Consider the following 27,960-nt stretch of genomic DNA (forward strand, 5'->3'; position numbering starts at 1 on the left):
TATGGTCTCAATCATATGAGGTTCAAAATTGCAGAAGTTCGACTATCTGATAGGAACCCATTTTATATATGTGTGCGTGTGTGTGTGTGTGTGTGTGTGTGTGTGTGTGTGTGTGTGTGTGTGTGTGTGTGTGTATGTATATATATATATATATATATATATATATATATATATATATATAAAATATAGATTCACTTTATAATCTCGAAATACTAAAATACCGCATTTTAGTATCATGAGACTATAAAGCCAAGAGCTCAAAAACCACACCCACAACCGCAAAATTCAAAATCGCAATCATTCACATACACACACCACCACATAAACAAGCACACATATACCTACCTAATGACACTGCAACAAACAAAACACACACAAACACAACATAACAAACAAACACACCTACCCTACCTATAAGCTGCGCCCCCACCTCACACCCCCGCTTCTTATATTTACTAACTCCGAGGTCGCACTAAACACACAAACACATAAAACTCACCACTACACACACTGCCAAACACTAAAATCTCTGCACAATACCCTTATAAGAATACCACTTACCTGAATCCCCAGCTAAATCCAAAAAAACACACCACATGTCATGAACGCGACAACAGAGTGGTGGGTTCAACATTACTGCATTCAATATTATGCAATTTCGTGTAACTGCACTTTTGACTTTATTGTCTTGAAATGCTAAAATTCAATATTTTTGTATTTCAAGATTATAAAGTGAAACTATATATACCTTCTTTCTGGTTGTTTTGTGGTCTAACTAGTTTGTATTGTCTTTTTTTGGATGCTTTTTAGGTTTTCAGCTATTTTAGAGTAATTATATATTGGCTAGATTCTGATTATATGGCAAATTGGAAATTAATGCGTATATCTTGGTTTAATTCTAGTAAAATAAAACTGAATGTCTCTTCAGCTGAAATTATAGATAACAATGGGGCTATATATCTGCAGTTACATACAATATATTTACTCTCATAGTCAAAGTATATTAATTTTATTTAAAAAAAAATTAAGTCAGTGATTTTTGGAAATGTAGACACAAAATTATGGTTTGAAACATTAATACCCTTTTATTATAACCAAGGATTACTTCAATACTATTAACTTACAAAAAGACATTGAAAAAGCTGTTGATTCAATAGGATTGTACTATTAATTTCAAACTTAAGAATTATTTGAATTTTTAGCTCAATTTATCAACATTTTTTAAGAAATCTATATAAAGATAATAAGGTATATGTAAAAACATAGACCCATAGACCTTTTTTCAAGAGGTACAAAACAAAGATTGCCATTTGTCTCCATTATGTTTTGATTTAGCTATAGAAATATTGGCAATTTCTATAAGCTCTAATCCAAAAATATGAGGTTTAAAAAATTAAAAATATAATTAAAAAAATGTTTTTTGCAGATGACATAATGTTAACCTTACTAAATCTCAAAGAATCCTTAAAAGAAGCAGCATCACTTATACATAAATTTGGTAAACTACTATACAATTTAATAATCAGAAGCATAACCACCTCATACACACCTGATTCATGAAGTAATTGGCAAAAATGCAAAAACTCTAACACATTTAGATATGTTTTATATGGGTCTATATTAGATAGTCGAAGTTTAATAGCATGGAACATGGAATGTTCAAACCATCTTCTTTGAAGTTAAAAAACTTCAACTATAGATAAAAAACAAAAAAAAAAAAAAAACAAAATAAACTGTTGTAAGCAGGGGGGCAAGCCCCCCACACCCCTAACTACTTAAATATACCAACTCTGAGATTGCACCACATTGAACAAAATGGAAAACTCCCCTTATGGAGAGTTCCATTGAAACCCTCGAACATCTGCAAATTCGAACTTATGGTCTCGATCATATGAGGTTCAAACTTGCAGAAGTTCGACTATCTGATAGGAACCCATTTTATATGTGTGTGTGTGTGTGTGTGTGTGTGTGTGTGTGTGTGTGTGTGTGTGTGTGTGTGTGTGTGTGTGTGTGTGTGTGTGTATGTATATATATATATATATATATATATATATATATATATATATATATATATATATATATATATATATATATATATATATATATATATATATATATATATAATATAGATTCACTTTATAATATCAAAATACTAAAATACCGCATTTTAGTATCACGAGACTATAAAGGCAAAAGCTCAAAAACCACACCCACAACCACGAAATTCAGAATCGCAATCATTCACATACACACACCACCACATAAACAAGCACACATACACCTACCTAATGACACTACAACAAACAAAGCACATCCAAACACAACATAACAAACAAACACACCTACCCTACCTATAAGCTGCACCCCCACATCACACCCCCGCTACTTATATATACTAACTCCGAGGTCGCACTAAACACACAAACACATAAAACTCACCACTACACACACTCCCTCATACTAAAATCCCTACCCAATACCCTTACAAGAATACCACTTACCTGAATCCCCAGCTAAATCCAAAAAACCACACCACATGCCATGAACGCGACAACAGAGTGGTGGGTTCAACATTACTGCATTCGATATTATGCAATTTCGTGTAACTGCACTTTCGACTTTATTGTCTTGAAATGCTAAAATTCAATATTTTAGTATTTCAAGATTATAAAGTGAAACTATATATATATATATATATATATATATATATATATATATATATATATAGGGGTCCTATACAGAACGCCAACACCCATATAGCCGATGCCATATGGTCGATGTTCAGAATATCAACAATGGGGAAATGCTTTCTCCCAAAAGTGCGGAATGGAAAAATTTCCATTCTTGCACTGTAATGCAATCTCGGAGTTGGTATATTAAAGGTACGGGGTGTGGGGGCATAGCCCCCCCCCCTGCTAGCACAAAAAAGGAAATTTTATTTTCCTTTTTTGTGAAGTTCTGGCTCTGTCGATATTGTGAGTGTTGACCATATGGTGTCAACCATATGGGTGACGGTGTTTTGGGCTATCGATGTTTTGTAGGTGATCTATATATATATATATATATATGTGTGTGTGTGTGTGTGTGTGTGTGTGTGTGTGTGTGTGTGTGTGTGTGTGTGTGTGTGTGTATAGATAGATATATAGATATAGATAGATAAACCAGAGATATTAACTATGAAAAGTTTGTTAGTTGAGTTCAAAAAGTTAAGATCTTACTGGGACAGATGAATCACTTCATTTGAAGATAGATTTCATTTATTAAAAATTATTTTGCTCCCTAAGATTGTATATATAATACAAACATTAGTATTTCCTCCAAACAAAGTTAATTTAAAACAATTAATATAACTCTAATACAGTTTTATGGTACTTAAGAAAAAAAACTGGAATTACTTTCATTCATCAGATAAGACCAAGGGAACTGGGAGGTGTACATTTTTCAAATATTGAATTTTATCTGAAGGCAGCTATTTTTAGTTATTATAAATTGATTGACTAGATTCTGATTATATGGCAGATTGGAAATCATTATGCTTATCTTTGATTAATCATATTAAAAAGAATATGAATGTCTCTTCAGCTGAAATCAAATATAACATTATGTGGCTATTTCTCTGCAATTACATATAATATAATATTTGCTCTTTTACTCAATCATATTATATTAATTGTATTTAAAAAATTCAAGTCAATCACTTTTGGAAATTTAGCCTTGAAATTATGATATGAAACATTAATACCATTTATTATAACCAAAGACTACTTCAGCACTGCTAACTTACAGAAACTTTGTAATTCGTAAAGTAATAATTTTATTAGTTGACATAATTGTAATGAAAGGGACCAAATTAAAAATATAGAAACTATATTATTAAAATTTAATCTATATTGTATATATGTCCTTCACTAACAATTTTTTGGAATAATATAAATTACTTTCTTCAAGCTTTATGGACTAATAATTTTATATTAAACAAAAGACTGGTTTTATTTAATATTTCTGAAAATTCATAGCTGATCAAAGAAAATAACTATTTAATTTGGACAATAATGGCAGCAGCAAGAGAAGTGATTACAAAGAAGTGGAAAAGAAATTCTTCACCTCAGTTCAAAGATATTTTGCCTGCCATTAGCAAAGTTATCCAGAAAAAGATTATCACAAAAAAAAAAAATCTTCCCACATCAACTAGGAATCCTTGGACAAAAGAAGTTTCTTTAACTGAACTTTATTTACATGATTAATACCTACGTATAACATTATTATTTTTTATGGAAAGCTTCAGACCCTTCACTTTTTTCAGTGAAATCATATTTGTTTCTTTAGTTTAGTTGAGTTATCATGTTTAAATATTAGAAATATAAGCCCCATACATTGTGATATTTGCAATGACAGAGATAAAGTATATGAGCTTCTTCTCCTCCTCCTCTCATAATTGCAAAAGTTATAATTGTATTGCAGTATGTGATATGTGTCTATCACATTCCAAAACTGGGCAAAAGACAGGATTATTAAGCACTTATCTGATGTGAAAAGGGTGCTTAACAAGCTTTAGTTAAGCACCCTTCAACATTGTTGAGCTGTAATCTTATGCTAGTGCATTGATAGTGGTTAGTGGCCACTATAAAGGAGTGGTAGGGAGTGCAAAGACCTTTAAAACAAGTTAAACCCTTCACTTCTCCTTTTTGGAAGTCTAAATGATGTGTTTAGCAGGTTTTAAAGCTCCTTGGGCTTTAAACTGGTCATCTATAGGACCTGTTCCTTGTGTGGCAGTAGTAAGTCTGTTACAGCTTTCAAAAGTGTCATATGCATAATGTTTCTGCATTTGGAGTACACAGGAGCAGGTAAGCCTCCATACATTACAAAGAATTACAATTGTATCTCTGTGCTCATGTGCTTGTTAGGTGCTCTTGACTGGGATGGAAAAATTCACCTCTCAAGCTTTGTTCTTGAGATGAATTTTTTGGTATCCATGCCTCAAACACAATACCATTTATTTTATAGACTCTGGTTGGGCTGTAAGAAATATCAGCTGAAAAAAAAGACAACAATTATTGGCTCGTTAGCATGCCAGGCATTAGAACCCACCCTACTTGCTGATGTGATCATAAGCAGCCATGTAGATGAATTCAAAGCATTTGCAGACTTAAATATTTTTATGACTAAGGAAGGTTTTTTACTTTACATAGTAGCATTGTCTTGAAGCTCTAGAGAACTGAACACAGACAAGCATTGGATATGGAAATGTAAAATGATCATCATTATTTCTTTTCTGTGTGTGCTAATATTGGTCCCTATCAGATTATCAAGTTTTGACAAACTTGAAACTCACATGGTCGAGACCATATGATCGAGTTTTTGAAAACCCGAATCCTTTGAATGGAGATTGTGGTACAGTGAGGATTGGGAAATTTAACTTTTCCCCCACAGTAGTGCGATTTCAGAGTTGGTATATATAATTTGGAGGGAGTGTTGGGGGGGGGTGCAGGAGGGATTGCCCCCCTGCAAAAACATAAAAAAGGTAGATTAGATTTTTTGTGTTTTTTTTTTTTGAAGTTTGAGTTTTTGGAAACTCGGTCATATGGTCTCGACCATATGAATTTCGAGTTTCTGTAAACTTGATCTTCTGACATTGACCCATTAATATTTGTCACTGTCTAGTGGGCTTTACCAAGTTAACAAATGAAATAAAAAAAAAGCAGTAGAATGCTTTGCACATTCACCCTGTGACTGTGTTGGACAATTTTCTGCATAGGCACCCAACTGCTCCATTGTTGATTTTATTCATACAGTCCATTGAACAGTGTAGGGATAGAGGAGTGGCTAAATCTGGAACCTGACCTCGTGTGCCCTACCATATGTTGTCCTTATTCAAACTGATTCACATATCTTTTTGACTTCATGTCTTCATTTTGTAGCTGTACTTCTGTTTACTTTGTCAGGTTCTGTGGTGGTAACAGATATAGGTTTTTTGCAGGACTATAAGGGAATACAGGAATAGTGGTTATACCTCTCAACTGTCCATAATTTTGCAGAGCATTCCTGATTTTGCCTCATATTTTGCCCCATCCCTCCTAAAGTTTTGATTTTCTGAAAAATCATAGGGGATTACTTCTGCATAAATGATGCTGTACATTCATCTCAGTTGTGCAGGACATCTGCAACAGATTTGCTTATTGCTGTGCTCAGTATGTTGCAAATTTTGTTCTAGGAACATAACTGCTCAAACCTTTTATAGATAACACTGTGTTTCTTTACTGTGTCTTTTAAGAAAACTTCAGGCATCTGATTTGGATAGTGTTTCAGTTACATCAGACCTCCCTCCTGAAAACAGGATGCTCAGTACACAGCTGCAGCTATGCAGGGCAGGCCTTTGGGATACGTATTTGTTCTGGGTTTTTTTCCGACACAAAGCTTCCCTCTGTGTGCTAATGAAAAACTTTCTGGCCTAACACCAGGAGAATTCAAACAAAGAATGGAAACGTGTGTGTGTGTGTGTGTGTGTGTGTGTGTGTGTGTGTGTGTGTGTGTGTGTGTGTGTGTGTGTGTGTGTGTGTGTGTGTGTGTGTGTGTGCACGCACTTTTTTACAGCTTCATTTGAAGTCATTGCAGTTACATGACCCATTAGCATTGTACCATGCTGCTAAGGGATTTGTGACTCATTAACAAGGTAAGGAAGAAGTGTAGGACGATACTTTTAGTTGTCACAAATAGGTTTTTTGTGCATTACTGCATTGCAGACTTGTATCAGGGAGTTATTATCCCATATCTATGTGTAATTATTTTAGTTTTTGACCATCCATCCCTCTCAGAGCTAATCAGAGACATGGATTTACAAGTTCTTAAGTTCACTTGCATCTTTATTCCTCTCCTTTGTCACTCTTAGGTCCAGATGTAAACAGAATAAAAACATTGGAAATGTTTGTTTTTAATTCACCAATCATTTCAACCTACTAACCACATATTTATGCTTCAGATTCATTTAGCCTGTACAGCTTAATGTATGCCTGTAGACGTTAGTGTCACTCTAAGATTAAGATAACATGTTTCTGCCAGGGACTTCCTCATAAGAAAAAAAAGTGAAATGACATTCTTTCTAATATTCAGGCAGCACATTTCTGTTAGTGAATTCTTTTTAATAACTAAAAATAATGTTATTCAGAAATTTCTCAGTACTGTATTAAGTACTTTTCTATTCTGAATCTTTACATTATCTACTTTCAGACAGAGCATATATTAGTCTGTGCACAGACAACTATCACAGCTTAATGACTTTGAAATGAAAGTATACATAATTATTGCCATGGCATGCTGTCTGTCTCTGAGGTGTAGCATAAGCTGCATGTTTTCCACCCTAGTATTTTAGAAGATTTATTTTTTTAGCCAATTGAAAGTAAATTATATACTTCCCTTTCTAGGCATAAGTGGATATTTAAGCACTGTATTTAATGTTGGTGACTTAATAACTCTTAACAAAGTGCTCATGGCAGCTCGAAAGCTTGAGTAATTGCAAAATATGTTAGTCCAATAAAAGGTACTACATTTCATTTCTGTGTTCTAGTGTCTTTGTGGTTTCTGCTAGTGGATCAACACATTTCTTTATTTCTTTTCTTGTGTACAGAAAATAGATTCAATCTTACTTTTTATTTAAAGAAGAAATAAGTTATACATCTAAGTTTTTATATTCAAGACTGACCAAAGACCAGTTCAGAATAAACTGAGAAGACAAAATCTTGTGAGAAAAACATATAGCATATCTAGATAATAGTACCTACCCCTAACCATCACCTCAAAATAGTTAGATACTTTCTGTGCATCCTCCTCTGTGCTAAATTGGGATTAAAATTAAGTCACAAATGCCCACAGTCATATTTCACTGCTACTGTGGTATTTATATACAGTATGGCTTCTCACCCCAAAAGACAGCCACCTTATCTGTAGCTTTCTGATGATAGATTGGGACAAAACTGAAAAAACAAATAGAATATAACATGTTTGCTGTCTCACATATATAAACAGCATGTTTGTTTATTCTGCTCATATGATAGCCTCCTATATATGTATCATATGATTCTTGTAAGGAAATGAAAAAAAATACTACAATAATGTTTCCAACTTGTTACTTCAAGAGACAGTACAGTGCTTCTATACAAGCTACAGTGAACATCTGTGCACCCTGTGATGATATGGGATAGTGCCAGCATAGCTAGCTGGAGTTTTGTAAAGAATGATATCTTTTGAATATCAAAACTGAGGTATACAAGATGCTTGAGTTATAAATGTATTGGAACTGTATGGCATTTGAATATCAAACTGATTTGTACAAATTCTTATTTTATAAATGTATTACAACCATATGTCACGTGAATACCAAACTGACTTGTACAGATGCTTATGTTACAAATGCATTAGAACTGTATATCTGAATATCAAAATGTATTTAAAAAGATGCTAGTGTTAAAAATTTTATCAACAGTGGGTCCTGCTGGACAGAAAGGAAATATACATGCAATTAGTAACTGATGAAATGTATATACTATAACCGAGAACACTGGAAGAGCAGAGGTTGACTAGCTAGCTTATTTTAAGAAAATAAAGGAAACGTAAATGAGTTGTTAAACCATTAAAATGTTATCCAACACTGATGAATAGGACATGAGATTGTAGGTCTGGAAGAAGCTATTGTTTATTAGCTTCAGTAGAAAGAGGGGAAGTGCTGTAATAGTTTCTTGGCCTCAGGCCTGCCATAATCATTACAAAAGCTCTAGATATGCATTTTTTACATGTCTGTGCTAAATTCCTCTCTCAACATCAAACAGGGATAGTATGGGAACCTAGAGTCAGGTGACCAGATGAGGTCATTCTGCCAGCCCTGGAAATATTTTTAGATATTACAGGTAGTAATCTCTGAGTATTGAGCATTCTGTTTGGGAGCCTGACTAGAAAGACTTCTCATGTATTTCATCTTACCTTGCCCAAGTAAGTAATTAGGGAACAGTAATGTCTTTAGTTTAGTCAGGAATAAATAGTAAGATTAGTTTATTACTGTTTTTCTATATTTGTCTGAGTCTGTCCATCCATATTATTTTTTTAATATTTACTATGATTTGAACTCTGTGGTTTGCTGCAAATATATATTCAGTATTTTCATGTTGTTTTATTTTCTATTAGTAAATATATTTAAAAATTGTATTGTGGCTGATCCTTTTAGAAAGTATTTAACCTTTGAGAGTGCTTAAATTTATTTGGTGACACTGTGTGGGCCATTCCTGAAAGCCTGTCTTGGTCAACTACTACCATTTGTATTAGTATTAATATTACACAGTAAAATTGGACACCCTTTGTTAAGGGTCTTCGAGTAGCTGATTGCAGAGTGCCTGGTGGCAGTGATAACTACCTTATACTCTGAGCAGAAGGGGCACAGCAGGTAACTCTGTGTCAGCCTTTCCCAGGTGTGTGTGTGTGTGTGTGTGTGTGTGTGTGTGTGTGTGTGTGTGTGTGTGTGTGTGTGTGTGTGTGTGTGTGTGTGTGTGTGCGTGTGTGTGTGTGTATGTGTGCGCGCGCGCGTGTGTGTGTGTGTGTGTGTGTGTGTGTGTGTGTGTGTGTTTCAGCTTCTTGCAGCAGGGACATGAAGCACTGATTTCACAGAGAGGGTGCTGGAGGACTTGGCTTGGATACTCAGCTGAGGACTTAACCCTGAAGCTGTGCTAGTGGGGAGCCTTATTGGGGCCCTGGTGGGAGACAAATATAAATAAATCCAGATCCCAGGTTTCCTTTGTGCTCTTAAGTCAAATTGTACTTCATGCAGAGAGCTGCATGTGGAAATACTAAGTGTATCCATTTTCATTCCAAGTGAACACCCCCCTCCAGTCTCAATGGTGAGGATTTAGGCTCCTTGATTACTGGCCCAGAGTGGGGATGTCACATATTGGTGAGCAGTGGTGGGATATTATTTGAACTTCTATAGCCTGTAAGCAGCTGTCACTAATGGTGTACTCTCAAACAGCCACAAAGTGATATTCAGAGTTTCATATCACAATAGTTTAATTTATTTACCTTTTGTTAGCTCAGTTTAGTCAGGGAAAGTAGGCAAGGATGTCAGCAGAGGGTTATGGCTTGCTGACAAGGAACCAGTTCACTGAGATGTGCCAAGCCAAAGGACTAGTACATGCCAGCATGACTAAAGGAGAAATGATTGCAGTCTTAATCACAGCTGTACAAACAGGAAGACAACCAGTGTGGCATTGGGGATTTACATCTCTCAGAAACAGAACAGTTCACCTTTCCCTCAGAGGACTTAAAAACCCATCTAGAGTTAAAGAGACTTGAACTGGAGGCCAAACGGTTGGAATTAGAATCAGCAGAGTGAATGTGGCATTTTGAGGCTGAAGAAAAAGAAAGACTGAGATGTTTGGAAGCCAAAAAAAAATGAGGCAGAGACAACATGAAAAGGAAATGCTGACTCTTCGCTAGGGTTCATGGAGGTAATGGGAAAGAGAGTAACCATACCCCAGAAGCAATAAAGGCCAGTACACTTCTTCCTCAGTACCAATAAGGTGATCATTTTGGTAGTTTTATTCATACATTTAAAAGAATATGCAAAGATTCTAATGTTGACTGAGGGCTCAGGGTACTGTTCCTCATCCCCTTACTCCACAGTACAGTTGCAACTGATGTTTCTAAATTGTCTGATATTGATTGCTTAAATTATGATACAGTCAAAATCATTTATTGGAATGTTTTAAGTTAACACCTGAAGCTTACACAAAAAAGTTTCATGAACAAAGGCAGAAGAGAAATGAAAGTGCATGTGATTATATGGCTGAACTAAGCACTTATTTTCATAGGTGGGAAAGTGGGTGTCAGGTCACCACATTTCAAGGGTTTGCAGACCTTTTGGTGAGGGAATAAGCCCTTAGCACCTGGTGTGAAGACATGAGACTCTGGTTGGCAGAGAGGGAATGCAATTCTGCAGATGAGCTTGGAAAAAAGGGGATCTAGATTTAGCAAGCAGAAAATCACTGCACAAGAAAGAGATACCCAGTGCTGCACATGGGTATAAGGGAACCCATGATATGCAGTCTAAACCATCCCAACAGAGTCTGCCCAGTAACAGGGGAAGCCACTAGTTTACGTACACAGCCAGGATCAAGGGTTAAATGTTTCAAATGTAACCAGTGGGGCCATGTAGCATATAGATGTCCATGGAGGCACGGTGGGAAAGAAAAGGTGGGAGATCCAACAAGTAAGGATAACAAAATGCCAGTAGCAAGTTGTCTGGAGGCAATGGGGGTACCAAACTACCACCAGAGATTGTATCTTATATTGGCGGATGGAAAACAGGCCACTGCCAAGAGAGACACAGCCTCTGATATAACTATTGTGAGGCCTGCAGTGGTTAAAGAAGAGCAGTACTTGCTTGGGCAGTCCACTCCAGTCAGAGCTTTAGGAGGGATCCCATTCCAAATGCCTTTGGCCATGGTTCATCTTGACTGTGAGGCTGGAAAAGGAAGCAAGCAAGTAGGTGTGTTTGAGGATAATCCTTCAGATGCCTTGCTAGGGAATGATTTTTAAAATGCAGTACCTTGTGTGCATGCAGTGACACATAGTCATGCCTGGAGATGGACATGTGGGTTTGGTAGCCTGGGAGAGACCCAGACAGACTGCACCCCTGAAGCCAGGACTGGTGATGTGGCTAATTCAGGAAGGAAGCTACCCTGTAGCAGTGAGCCGGAAGATGAGCCACAGCTGCTGGTATGTACTGATGTACTGATGGACAGGGTGACTGCAATGGAAGAGGTGAGTGGTAGCTGTCAGAAGATACTAGACTTCTTGTGGAAGGGGAGCGGGGAAAAGTCACAAAGATAGAATTGAGACAGGCTCATCTCTCAGATCCTACATTACAAGGTTTGAGAGCATACGTTTCAACCTCTCAGTGCAAGAAATCTGAACAAAGCCTGATAAAACGGGGGGACAAAGGCCAAAAAATAGGGACAGATTTTAAATTTTGTTCTTATACACTTAGAAAGTTGTTAGACTAACAGGATTTCTGTTAACATACATTTTCTGAAGGATATGAAGTCTGAAACTCAAATGTTTGCCATTATTTAGTGATACTGATACTGATTGCTTAAATTATGATAGAGTCAAAAATGTTTATTGGAATGTTTTAAGTTGACACCTGAAGCTTACAGAAAAATGTTTTGTGAATATAGGCAGAAGGGAAATGAAAGTACATGTGATTATATTGCTGAATTAAGCACTTATTTTCATAGGTGGATAAGTGGGTGTCAGGTCACCACTTTTCAAGAGTTGGCAGACCTTTTTGTGATGGAACAAGCCCTTAGCACTTTGCCTGAAGACATGAGAATTGTCAGTCCTCAGATCATCCCAATGATTTGCAAGAATACTACAAATGTTATGAGGAATAGACCAAAAATATGAGACAAAAATATGGACATTCTGCAAAAATCTGGTCAGTTGAGAGGTATGTTTGAGAGTGGTAGGTAGAGAGGCACCAGATTCTCAAGGAAAAGGGGAGTCTATATACTGGAACAAAAGGTTACTTACCATATAGAGAGTAGACCCCGAGAGAGGGCTAGAAGGTGAGGTAATACAGCAGTTGGTAGTGCCCTGAGCCTACCATCTGGCATTTCTAGCCATAGCCCATGACATTCCTTTTGCAGCTCATATGAGCATAAAACATTTCAAGAGACATATTATGCAGAACTTTTATTTGCCTGGAATTGCCAGGGATGTAACAGGGTACTGCAGGACCTGTGAGCAGTGCCAAAAAGTAGACAAGGCAGGATACAAGGTCAAAGCTCTTTTGATGTCTTTGCCTGTGACTGAGGAGCCATTTCAGAGGGTAGCTATAGATATTGTGCAGCCTTTGAGTACTCCAAGTTCTGTAGGGCCAAAGTATATCCTAGTGGTAGTAGAAAATGCTGCTAGGTACCCTGAGGAGATGGCTCTGCCCTCCATCGAGGCAGACAAGGTTGCAAATGCTTTGCTAGAGATTTTCAGCACGGTATGTTTCCCAAAAGAAATACTGACTGACAGATTTGCCAATTTCATGTCAGACCTTCTGGCTTGCCCATGGGAGTGCTGTGGGGTGAAGCACCTAAAGACCACCCCCTACCACCCCCAGACTAATGGTCTTGTGGAGAGGTTAAATTGTACCCTAAAGATCATGCTATAGGCATATGCAAACTGGTTTAAGAGATAGTGGGACAAATGTTTGTCCCATCTATGGTTTGCATACAGGGAGGTGCCCCACGAACCCACAGTTTTTTCACCTTTTGAGTTGCTGTATGGGTATAGGGTGAGGGGACCCTTAGATCTGAATTGTGATGAGTGGGAGGATGAGTGTGAATCCCACAAGGAGTCTATTGTGGCATATGTCCCAAACCTCAGCACAAGGCTTAGGGAGCTCATGGGTTTGGCCCAGGAGAACTTGGCTGGATCCCAACAGCAGAAAAATGTCTGGTATGACAGAAATGCTTGAGCCAGAAAGCATGCTGTAGGACAACAGGTTATTGTGCTCATTCCTGTCAGACATAATAAGATGTAGTCACCTTGGGAGAGAATCTTCCAAATGGCAAGGCAGGTCAGTGATGTTATCTACATGATAGAACTGCTTGGGAGGAGGCAGGGGCACAAATTTTACCATGTTAACATGATGTAGCCTTACCATGATAGGGAGGCCTTTGTGCTGAGTATTTACAGTGGATAGCAGGAGTTGTCTGAGGGGGATCTGGTGACTGATCTCCTCAGTGAGGTTTGGACTTTCACCTCACTGGAAGGGGTAGCAATATCCCAGTGGATATTCCCTACCCAGGTTCAGGAAATCCAAGCAGTGTTGCAGGAGTTTGAGAACATGTTCACTGGGAAACCAAGGTGCACCTACCTTGTGCAGCACCATGTGGATACAGGGCCCCAAAGACCTATCAAGCAGGCACCTTACAGGATGCCTGAGTGAGTCAGACAGACTCTGAGGGAAGAGATACATGAGATGCTGTAATTGGGAGTAATCCCTGAGTCCAGTAGTCCCTGGGCCTCCCCAGTATTGCTGGTACCAAAGACAGAAGGCAGAAATAGCAGAAGAGGCTCAAGCCCACACAAAAGCCTATGCTGGAAACAAAATGGTGCAGAGAACACCAAAAACACAGCAAGACTACCATGATCATAAAAATGTAGTTTATTAAATCCTAGATAAGTGCTTTCACATTACAGAATGCTTCATTAGATCCAAACAACAAAGAAGGAAGGCAGCACGAGGTTCTGCGTGGACTACAGATGACTAAATAGTCATACAGAGTCAAATGCTTACCCCATGCCTAGGACAGATGAAGCCTTAGAGAAGCTGAGTGGGTCTATATATCTCACCACTATTGATGTGACCAAGGGTTACTGATAAGTGCCCTTGATACCAACACCAGACAGAGGTCAGCCTTTATGACTCCTTTCAGCTTGTATGAGTTTACAAAGATGCCCTTTGGGAAGGGAAATGCCCCAGTGACTTTCCAGAAGCTGGTAGATCATATCCCAGCAAGAACAGGAGATTATGCCCTTGCTTTTCTGGATAATATTGCCATCTGCAGCCAATCCTGGCAAGAGCACCTTCAGCATGTCAGGGAGGTGCTAGACAGGACTGCAAAGGGCAGGGTTGACCATTAAGCCCAGTAAGTGTCAGGTGGGCATGGCAGAGGTCTCCTACCTGAGGCATAGAGTGGGGAGTGGTAAAATTAGGCCAGAACCTGCCAAAGTGGAGGCCATTCAGGCATGGCCTGCCCTTGTTACCAAAAAGCAGGTGAGGGCATTCGTAGGGAGAGTGGGGTACTATAGAAAGTTTGTCCCCAATTATAATACAATAGCTGCTCCTCTCACAGACATGACAAAGAAAAACAGGCCAGATAATGTAGTGTGTACCCCAGCACATGAGCAGGCATTCCAGAAGCTTTAAAGAGCTTTGGGAAGACCCCTTGTATTAGCCAGTGCAGATTATAGCAAATAATTTGTTGTGAGGTTGGATACTTTGAACCATGGGGAGGGGGCTGTACTTAGCCAGGTTTCCTCATTGGGAGGATAGCACCCAGTGTTACATCTCAGCTGTAGACTCCAACCCAGGGAGGAATGTTTTGCAGCTGTAGAAAAGGAATGTCTAGCCATAGTATGGGCGCTGCAGAAACTTCATCCGTATCTGCATGGAAGGAAATTCACTGTAGTTACAGATCACAATACCTTAACATGGCTACACAGAGCCAGCCAGCCAACCAGCAAAATACCAAGTTATTAAGGTAGAGCTTAGGACTGCAGGCATATGACATGACAGTACAACACCATAGTGGGGTCAGCAATGCCAATGCAGATGGGCTCTCAAGACAGGGAATGGAGTAATATATTCCCAGATAGGCTTATTTCTCTCAAGCCACATTTCTCAAGGGTGACTTAAAAAACTAGCTTAAGTCTTCGGGGGGGGGGGGAGATGTGATGATATGGGCTAGTGCCAGCATAGCTAGATGGAGTTTTGTTAAGAATCATATCCTTTAAATATCAAACTGATGTGTACAAGATGCTTGAGTTACAAATGTATTGGAACTGTATGGAATTTCAGTATCAAACTGATCTGTACAGATGCTTATGTTACAAATGTATTAGAACTCTATAGCATTTGAATATCAAAATGCATTTGTAAAGTTCGACAAAAGGACTACAAAGCTGCTCCAAAAGCGAGTTTATTGTAGAACAATCACAAGGTTAAGCACTTTCGTTCCTAATAGTAGAACTTCATCAGAATAATAATGATTAAAAAATTGCCACTTAAATATTCAAATAAACCAATGGAAACCACAATAAAAATCACATGACTAACACCAGGGCTTTTTTTGGGCCGGTACGATGTACCAGCACCTCTGTTGCCCCGTTTCTTAAAAAAAAAAAAAAAAGTCTCTTTTTTAAGGGTGTTCTACTTTAAGAATGCCCTTTGCATCTGGTCACACAGACACAAAAGACCTTCTGTGTCTGTGTGATGTGTGACCGATCATTTATGTCTTCCTGGTCCATGCACGCGGAATTTGAATTCCTGAAGACATTTGGACTGTGGACCACGACTGGATGACAAGTGAGTGGTAGATTTAGCTAACCCTGTGAGAGCTGTCATTTTACTTTTCAGAATGCCATGCTGAAGCTTCAGATATGGTAGAATCTTTAGAGTGGTCTGGATGGGTTTGAGACTCAGTAAAACTGGATGAACTGCATGGGTTGTTTAAATGCATAAATTCATCAGTTCCTTTTTTAACTCACACCAGCATACCATGTAACTAAATGAACATTCTGAATTAGTCATGGATTGAAGCAGAAACAACTTTTTTCTGTGTGGTGTCCATAACCCATTTCAGTTGTTTACAACGCTGGCATCTGGAAAGATCTTTACTGGACAAAAATCTTGGCTTAAGCATGTGTGTATTTTTTCATTGTCCATATTATTGTTGTCATCATGAGTATCTAAGCAAGTTTCTAAGGCATAGCTACATGACTAGTGCCCCCAAAATATTGTAGTACCCTTGTGCATTTGTGTACCTTTTTCTATATAGTCGCAAAAAATGGTTGTTTTACAGCAGAGTTCTTTTTATTCTTATATAAAAATGAATTATAATGGATTCAGGCAACCATATATACAACCTTGTCATAAGCTTTGGTAAAAAGTCTCATTAGCGTTTAGAGTGTTCATGTTTGTTTTGTCTTAAGGATTTTGTTTAAAGTGCTCTTTTGTTATAAATGTTTTAATATGGAGAAATAAGATTAGATGTCTTGTTTGTTGATTTTGTGGCCAACATATCATAATGCACCTTTCTCATTTTTAAGTTGTCCGTACAGCTGAATTAAACATTCAAGTCTCTTTAGGCCTTTTAACCAAGAACAGTACACAGCATGCTTGCAAAATATCCAAATTGAAGCTATTCATTTGATTACAAAGTAGGAAATTCTTAGTATATCTTTGTATAGGAAAATATATGTTTGAGAAGCATTCTAAATGTTGTCACCATATCTTTTAAAGTAGTTTTACATTTAGTTTTGATAAAATAGTGAACTGGAAGGTGATATCAGTAACCCTGTCTGGAGTTCATGAAAACCTTAAACTTTTGTTTTACTCAGTGTGTTTGTGAAGGGCAGTTAAGACAGTATATTGTACCTTGAAATTCCAAACAGGAGAATGAACAGTCAACAGTTGTTTGGTATTATCTGTCCTGAAATCAGGCAGTTTAAATGCCAATTGTTAAATAAGGTCATAATCTGAAAAGATTATAGGAAGCCTTGATATAAATCACAGTTTCACAAGTTGAATATTGATTTACATTTTGTAATACTAGTTAACGTTCTGCTACAATGGTAGGGATAGAAAATTGAACTAGTATAGAATTTAGCTTTAAGAATGGGTAATTTATGTACTACAGAAAATAGAAAATGGGAAGTATGATTCATTTTTCAATTTCTTTTCACAGAAGTCTAATAATTGTGCCTATAGACTGCCAAAGGCTGTTATTAAAGATTTAAAATGCAAAATCAGATAGATGGTATTTTGGACTGAATTAATGTAAAATAACTGTAGGACGGAAGAGAAGAAAGCTATTAGCAAAATAAAAGGCTTTCAAAGATTTTTTCATTGCACATATTTGATCACTTGTAATAATTTTTTTGTAATTAGAATATAATAAATGTTTGTGATATGAATGGATTTGTTACTTTTTCTGCTAAAAATGTTAGATTTTGCTTGTTTAAATGTGTAGTCAGTGATGTTTAGGTATGTTTCAGAATTATTACTACCAGTCATCATTTAAAAAAACAGGTAGTTTAAATGCATCCACAGTAGAGAAATAGCAAAAGAAAACCTTAACAACTCAAACACGATTGTTTGTTAGATGTGCAAAAATAACACTACTTCTTTGTGCATTCAGCCAGCTTGAAATGTCCACCTGGACTTATCCTTTTTCATACTGTCTTTATCACTTTGCTCAGTTCCACATAATAATATCTTCATTTGAGATTGTTGTGGCACAGAGGAACTACATTTGTTGATCAAATTTGGGTGGATAACATTATAATCTAGTATCCTGAAGTGCAGAGATGTGCCTGGAATGCAGGAACATAAGGCTAGCTTCTTGATTGATTGATTTCACCTATTCCTACAGCATGTAGATGAATTGCTGTTACTGTGTTGGATTTTAAGAGGGTGGGGTGCTGCAGTCCTGAGTATGTCCTCCTTTGCATAAGATGCCTAGTAACCATGAACCTGTTTTAGTTTGCCATCCATTCCCTATTGCAATACTACCAGCTTATCATTTTTAATGTAACATAGGCAATTTATTCTTCAATTGCAGCAGGCAGTGAATTTGTAGATGAAATACTTAAATATAAAGTTTTTTACCAGCAGCAACCTTTTCATTAGTTACAGTCAGACATAATGTGGAATTATTCAGATGACTTTTACTTCTACATAAACTGTGCATATTAACCAATATTGGTGGGTTGTAATGACAGAAGTTTGAGTGGCCTTTTATGGTTGAAATGTTCTGAATTGGGCAGTTTTTGCATTATTGGTTAATATGTTTTTTTGTTTTTTTTTGCTATTGGTTAATATGTTTTTTTTTTTTTTTGCTTACTGGCTATAAATTTAAAACATGCTCTAACAAGTGGTGTTGCATTATACAAGGGATATATTTTAAATATGTATTATAATTTAATACAATCAGGAAGGTGAATCAAAGATATTTTGCATGGTCCCAAAAATATGTGCAAGGTGTCTATGATCTGAAAACAGCCCAAAGGTAATCTTAATCTGTCACTGGCCAGATGTATTTTCTTTGAATGTGGGTTTCAATGCTGTTTCAATGAATGTGAGTTTCAAAGTCACAGAAGTTTTAATGCTAAGTCTGTTTTCATTGTGAGACTGTATTGCTTTATTTAGCAAATGTCTATCAGTGTTTGTGCTGGAAATTTTGAAATAAAAGTTTTAAAGTAAATCCAAATATATGTAATCATTCTAGAAGTAAAGCAGAAAGCAGTATGCACACTGAGAGTTCCGAACAGTGTTTATGGCAACTGGGGAGAAATAGCCAAATAATGGGACACTGGAATGGCTCAGTGGGGGGGGGGGTTGACCCAAATGCAACATATACATACCACCACCTGTTTGCTTACAAAAAAAGCACTGACTAACACAATCACATATTCCACATATAAACAATAAAATCTACTTAAAATTAAAACTACACATAATTCTTTAATTTTAGGACAGGTGCAATAGAGCATCCATAATTTAAACTGGGGGGGGGGGAAGCGTCCAAATGAATTTGCCATTTTAATGCTTGTAAAGTAAGATGTTCATCAGTAATTTTCCCCTGTAAATCCTTTTTAACCTGCTGTATAACCATAAAACCAAATGTATGTATAGGGTTAGCCCTGACATGCCTATACAAGGCATTAGTGGTTATTTGTTTTCTAATATCCAAATTGCATTTGTATGTATGATCCCTCTGTCTACAGGAAGTACTACTTAGAACAGTGGCCACATCTGTAAGTACCCCTTCTGCCTAAACACTTACCCAAAATTTTGCTTTCAGTGAGCTGTTTTAATGACCTATCCTTCCTATATATAATAGTAGGTCTTCCTGTAGACTTAGGGACTATATATATATATATATATATATATATATATATATATATATATATATATATACACAAACACAATTTGGATATCAGAAAACAAATAACCACTAATGCCTTGTATACAGCAGGTTTAAAAGGATCTACAGGGGAAAATTACTGATGAACATCTTACTTTTCAAGAGTTAAAATGGCAAATTTGTTTGGACGCTTTGTCCACACCTGGTTTAAATGATGGATTCTCTATTGCACCAATCCTAAAATTAAAGAATTATATGTAGTTTTAATTTTAAGTTGATTTTATTGTTTATATGTGGAACATGTGATTGTGTTAGTCATGTGATTTTTATTGTGGTTTCCATTGGTTTATTTGAATATTTAAGTGGCAATTTTTTAATCATTATTGTTCTGATGAAATTCTACTATTAGGAACGAAAGCGTTTAACCTTGTGATTGTTCTACAATAAACTCGCTTTTGGAGCAGCTTTGTGGCCCTTTGGTTGAATTCCAAGCTTGTCTTTTGGGACTGTAAGTTGCTAGTGTTGAAAAATATATCAACAGTGGGTACTGCTGGCCAGAAAGGAAATATACATGCAGGTAGTAGCTGATTAAATGTATATACTGAAACCGAGAACACTGGAAGAGCAGAGGCTAACCAAGCTAGCTTACTCTTAAGAAAAAAAGAAAATATAAATGAGCTGTTAAACCATTAAAATGGCATCCCAAAGTGATGAATAGGACCGGAGATGGTAAGTCTGGAAGAAGCCATTATTCATTAGCTTCAGTAGAAAGAGACGACATACTGTGATTGATTCTTGGCCTCAGGCCTGCCATAATCATTAGACAAGCTCTATATATGCATTTTACATGTCTATGCTAAATTCCTCTCTCAACTTCAAAAGGAGATAGTGTAGGAACCTATAGTCAGGTGGCCAGTTGAGGTCATTCTGCCAGCCTGGGAAATAATATTTTTAGATATTACAGGGAGTAATCTCTGAGTACTGAGTATTCTGCTTGGGAACCTGACTAGAAAGACTGCTCATGTATTTAATCTTGAATTGCCTGAGTGAGTTATTAGAGAACAGTAATTTCTTTAGATCAGTCAGGAATATACAGCAATATTAGCTTATTACTGTTTTTCTATATTTGTCAGAGTCTGTCCATCAGTATTATTTTTTTAATATTTCCTGTTTTCCTGGGATTTGAACTCTGTCGTTTGCTGCAAAGATATAAATATATATATATATATATATATATATATATATATATATATATATATATATCTATATATATATATATATATATATATATATATATATATATATATATATATATATTCAGTATTTTCATGTTATTTTATTATTAGATATATTTAAAACTTTTATCGTGGCCAGTCATTTTAGAAAGTATTTAACCTTTGAGAGTGCGTATATTTATTTGGTGACACTGTGTGGGCCACTCCTGAAGGCCTAGCTGTCTTGGGCAACTACTACCATTTGTATTAGTATTAATATTACACAGTATAATTGGACACCCTTTGTTAAGCATCTTAGACTAGCTGATTGTGGAGTGTCTGGTAGCAGTCATAACTACCTTATACTCTGGGTAGAATGGGGACCAGCAGGTAAATCTGTGCCAGCCTTTCCCTGGTGTGTGTGCGTTTGTGTGTGTGTACATGTGTGTGTGTGTGTGTGTGTGTGTGTGTGTGTGTGTGTGTGTGTGTGTGTGTGTGTGTGTGTGTGTGTGTGCATGTGAAAAATCAAATCTCACAGTGTGTGTGTCTCAGCTACTTGGAGCAGGGACACGATGCACTGATTTCACGTAAAGGGTGCTGGAAGACTTGGCTTGGACACTCAGCTGAAGACTTGACCCTGTAGCTGTGTGAGTGTGGAGTCTTATTGGGCCCCTGGAGGGAGACAGTTATAAAGAAATCAAGATCCTGGGCTGACTGCATTCCCTGTGTACTCTTAAGTGAAATTGTACTAACTGCAGAGACCTACATCTGGAAATACTGAATGTATCCATTTATATTCCAAGTGACCGTCCCACTCCAGTGTCAGTGGTGAGGATTCATGCTCCTTGATTACTAGCCCAGGGTTGATACATCAAACATCCCTCTGAGGTTTGTGAGGACAATTAAAGCAATAATGGCCACACTTTCCTCAGTCCAACACAAGATATATTGACCTCAGAGCATGGGAAGAATGTTAAAGAAATAATGACATCACCAGCCCCCTGCCAAAGTACAGTGACCTTCTGAGTACAGCCATGAGCAGGGCTGGTTTTAGATTAGGTGGTGTTCATGGTAGAGGTGATAACCAAGTCCTTGTCAAAATCCACTTATACAGCCAAGGTGTTTGGGGGCCACAGCCCCCAGAAGTTTTGAACATCTGGGTATTATTTAATACATGTGTCCCTTATTTTTGAGAGTTGATTGTTAAACTTGCAAGTGACAACGGGGTAAGTTATTTTCATAACAGTAAAAACTGCAAAAAGTACCAAGACAGCAGTGAAGCAAAACTCTTTTAATTCACAGTAAAAATCCAATAAAATTGAGTGCTTTCATGAGAGTATAACAACACTTCATCAGAATGATAAAATACTCAGCACATTCAGTTTAAGACTGAAACAACTTCACCAACACCGCATTTGAACAAACTCTCAGATCACCAATAAGGAACTCCAGGTAAGTAACCACTTGGCTACCATGGTGAACTTAGTCCCTTTCCCCACTGTAGTGTGATGTCAGAGTTGCTATATTTAGTTAAGGAGTGTGGGGGGAAGCCCCGACATGAGTGAGTTTAATTTGCTTCAGTTTTTATTTTATTTTGTGGTGTGGACAAGCAGTTACTTACCTGGAGTTTTGAGTCGGTGATCCAAGTGTTCATTCATATGCAGTTTCAGTGAAGTCTGCTTAGACTTAAGAAAGTTGGGTAAGTAGGTTTTCGCTCATTAGAAGTAGACCTAGATATATATATATATATATATATATATATATATATATATATATATATATATATATAATATATATATATATATATATATATATATATATATATATATATATATATGGATTCCTATTACAAGAATGAAAGTTCACTACTTCGAACTTGCAATAGGAAGCCTTACTTCTGTGAAAGTTCACTTTAATGAAAGTAAACTTTTGCGTAAGTGCACTTCACCGAAAACACTGCAGCACAGTGGGGGACATAAAAAACAAGCTATGTCCTCCACTATGGTGTGATAGTTACGGCCCTTAGGGTTAGGGCATGGGTTAGGGTAAGGGGATAGTTAGTAAAGCTATCCCCTTACCCTAACCCATGCCCTAACCCTAAGGTTCATGACTATCGCACCATAGTGGAGGACATTGCTATGACCTTCACTGTGCTGCAGTCATCACGGACCTTAGGGTTAGGGCACAGGTCATGCTATCCCCTTATTTTGACCCATGCCCTAACTCTAAGGTCTGTGAGTACTGCACAGAAGGTCAGGACAACACCCGTTCGTTGTACTGAACTTTGCGTAAGTGCACTTTTGATTAAGTGCACTTTTGCTGCAGTGAGCATTCCATGCACTATTTCAAATTAGTAAAAATTTGATATAGTGTACGGAACCCATATATATATATATATATATATATATATATATGTATGCACATGTATTTATGTTTATGTACACATTTACTAATATACTGTATGTAGATAAATCTATACATATATACTGTTAATGCATGTAAATGTACTTCTACATACATGTTAGTAAATATACATAGAGAGTTATATGCATATAAACATATAGGTATACAGAAATATAGAGTAATGCATATACATTGTATCTATATCTATCTATTTACATATTTAATAATGCAATATGTTTATGTAGTTGTGCATTTATGTACAATTTCCAATTTCTTTCAGCAGTTAAATAAAAAAATCAAAATATAAGAAATCATGTATAACCTGCAAATAAATTGATTTCAGTTATAACCCACAACTTGCAGTTATGCGTGTCTTCATTTTGTGTGTATAGCAATATTTGACCATGAGGCACTGCTGTCATCATAGTTATAATTATATGCGTGTTAAAGAAAGATTTGCAGATGCTCGCACCCCTTCAAACTGCATTAACACTTCAGTGTAACTCACCTCAACAGACGGTGCTGAATTAATAAATTGCTTACATTTCTGACTGTAGTTTGTGTAATCAGATTGTAGACATCCAAATGACAGAGAATCTGTGCCGCAGAAGTTGTGATGTAGATGTGGTCACACTTCAGGAATAGCATCTTTCTTTAGTTTGAGATGTCTAGCATATTTAATTGAAACTTGCATACGATTTTCAAAATGCTTCTCACTGAAATGAGCGGAACAGAGATGAGGATTTGGTACTGCCTCCCAATCCCACTGAATGTCCTGGTTAACAACTCACTTCTGGAAACAGACATGTGACTGCTCATAGTTTAGAAAGTGAAATAAGGATATTTCATTCATTGGAGTATTTGTGTAAAAAAACCCTCAATGCAGTATAACACCATTTTGGATGACTACAACTGTATCTTGCAGAAAACATTTGAGACAACCATAAATTATATCCAGATTAAAAAAGCTTATGAATAACTATAGGGTAGTTCTGAATTGACAATCATGCAATCATGAACCTCAAAAGTTATTATTTCAGACAGGTATGTTTCAAAATTTACATAACACATGATAAATAAGGACCTAATACCACCATTTCTGACAGAAATAGAAAAAATATGAACATAACTCATTATATTGTAATGAATTGTTAAAATATTAGTATTTTTATTGCAATGGTAGAACACTATATAAAAAGTCAGACTTACTTGGTCTAGTCTAATAATTTTACAGGGAAAAGTATGAAACAAGAGTAATGCATGTAATTGCTGAAATTAATACATCACATATTCATTCTACCTGTGAAAGTTAAGGCGATAACAGACATGTTCCTTGTATATGAATACAATGTGATAAAAATCCAAATGAAAAAATTCAATTGCAAGTAAATTTAGAGAATAAAATTATGTATACATCACAAAAAAAATTCTTTGTCATCATGCTGCAGCATGCAATGGAGTAAACATTGTTATCAAGGAATGCAGTAAAGAAAGACAGCATTATTCAATTTATAATCACATATCCAATTTCCTGTATGACCAGGGATTAATATATTGCAGATGTATGTTCATCAGTGACACACAATCCCCACAGGAAGTAAGATGCATGAACAAAAAGTGATTACTCCACTAGACCATCTAAGTGAGACATAAATCTCCTAGAAGACATGTAATCTGTCCATCAGACACCATTGCATTACCCACAAACCTCACAATGAATGATATGTCACCTACACCATTGGTTAGTGTGGCTTTACTTCACTCAATTTAATATACATAGTAGGAATTGGAAGTGGTGCAGTAGTTAGGGCATAAAGCCTAATAAACATGCATTTATAAAGTAGAACACATGCATTGTTAGGCATACTGTTTGTGCGGGAAACAAAAAGTGAAAAACATTACATTCCAGTGCATGTGACAAAAGTAGGGAAAATATTATCTTCCAATACTATAACAACACATTACCTATCTTGATACATAAATTATATCTGATAGTAACACTGTCCTCCCTAACTTCATCCAGACAAAAACATAACCAGCTGCTATGTACTTCATTGGCGATAATTTCTGAAGAAATATACAATATCAAAATGGACAAGTCTTTAAGGAATGCATTAACAATACATACCTCCTCACTTATACAACCATAAAATATCCCCTTTCAAGTGTCGTCTCTTACATCACACTGACACTCATGATGAGTAAGAAATGGCTACAGTAATAATTGCAAATTGTTACGTGAATACATATACGCACAGTATTCCTTAGTATGTGCAAACTAGCTACGGAAATGCAGCTGTATACAAGTGCAATGTAATACAATTCCATTTTGTAATCCCTCATTAGGGTAATCATTGAGCATAATGCTCAAAACACATGCAACATCTGGACTACCCTTAGAGATAAACTTACTAAAAGGGGATGCAAGTTGGAAACAATATGTCCTACATGAACAGATTAAAAAAATGCACTATACTCTTTACCCAACACATTGCTACAATGTTACCTGTATCTGGCACATACGGCATCTCAGAACTAATACTGATGGATTTAATGCACATTAGTAAATAGATGTACAGATCTAAACCACTCCTACATCAACAACATAATGTTTTTTAGGAAGAGGTATAAGTCACAGAGGGCAGTAATGGTTTAGAACAGACTCCATGTCTAAGTAAACCTAAGATCATCCCTGTCCATGTTCAAATACAACATGAATAACAGCTTGGGTCATAAAATATTTGCCCCAGAACTACACCTTGTAATACAAAAGGACAGAGGCAGCTCCTATATGCTCCTACATGCTTTATCCCATGCATGGTTCACCTCAGCTTATCTATGGTATGATCTAAATTACTCTCGTTCAGGCTAATATGTCATCATTGCCCATGGCATAGGTAACTGCACTCTCTAGACAACTGAGATAGGTTATTTTCAGCAATATAAGGGAATTTGTCTAGGCACACAAAGACAGGTAGTGTAATACATACATACATACTTACATATGAACCTATAGCACTATAAGAGAAATAAGAAAATTAACAATTTGTAAGCAATTTGTGCTCTCCAACATAACCCTTCATCAAGGTCTGCTTCCTCAGTGTATCATTTGGGGCACTGCAATATGTACCTGATGACTGCGAAGTGTTTTGTTGTTTTGTGCTGCACTTCATAGTACTATGGATGAATAATGGCACATTGCAGAATAATCTCACTAGGGCTAAAGAAAGCAAAAGTAGCACCACAGGAACTTCCTGCATAGTGGAATAATATAAAACACACATGCAACAGAAGTACCTCAGGTGGTAATTATGTAGGCGGAATACATCACAAAACCGATACTCCCACGAGTAACGTACATGACACATAAAAGGAAGACAATGATAACTACTTTCAAGAATGTTGTACAGTAGAAAAAATAATTCCACTATTTGAAAATTATCAGGACACATTCAGTTACTTTAGGTAACACGAACAGTATTATATGACTTATTGTCATTAAGAGTAAATAACATAGCCATGCACTCTACCAAGAGGAGATGCTGGTAGCATTTGGAACAATCAACATGCATAATGTCAACTCACATTACCACACTATCATGACTTTGTATTGTATGGCCAGTAAAGGGTAATATAAGCAAATCTGTGCCTTGCTGAAGAACATATGAAGGATCCACTTTGCAACCATCAACCTCAGCTACATTTTCTGCTGAGGCTCAATGCACTCATTTTCCATGTGCAGGTACATAATATCTTCGTATAAGACAAAAAAACTCAAATAGAGTCTACAAATGCTGTCATAAGAGAAGACTCTGCCTACAGCACTGGCATTTCAAGAACATATAATATATGACTGTAGTGCTGCACAACTTCAAACCTTCAAAACTCTCCCCTTGTACTACATATGTCCCAGACTGGGACAGTGTAATCTTCTCATGCCTGTGGTTATCTCGACATACAGGAAGTCCTCCATGAGCCACAAACATCTAACCATTACACCATACAGTATAGAATGCATTATGCCGATGACCTCAAACACAGAATTGTTTCAGAAGTTCTACTGTATAACAAAATTGTGTGGTACAGAAATGTTGCTGTCATTGTAATCCTTAGGTGACCTGAAAACACCACATATACATTGTCTTTATATGCTGCTTTACTCACATACCTCTCAACTACCCCTGATTTTAAGGGACATCCCTAATCTTTGACTCAGATTTTAACTCTGTCCCTCATAATGCCTCTTAAAACTGATGACGTGACAATAATTAGAGTTACAGACTTCTTTTACTTCAGAAAATGTGTATTAATTAGATTATTTTATTCGTCACTGTATCAAGTTAATATTACTAACATTTTAAAAGTGTCACTGAATGTCCCTGATTATTTGTGGATTAATTCTGGTGAGATTTATCCTTTATTGGAGGAGAGCTATACTTACCTTGGAAAGCATGAAAACTTTATAACATTTCATTGTACTATACTATTAACAGCAACACAATGCATACATGCCTATATTTAAATATATCACTTTGTCCATCTAGTAGAAAATTTCACAGTGAAAGCAGGCATGTCATAAGGAGATTTACACTCACTGAGCTATAATTTGCTACAGTAGCAAACAGCATATGCCAATCTAAGTATGTTTATTTATTTAT

Source organism: Protopterus annectens, chromosome 7.part0, assembly GCF_019279795.1.
Source record: "Protopterus annectens isolate FY-2018-M chromosome 7.part0, PAN1.0, whole genome shotgun sequence".
Classification (NCBI taxonomy): domain Eukaryota; kingdom Metazoa; phylum Chordata; order Ceratodontiformes; family Protopteridae; genus Protopterus; species Protopterus annectens.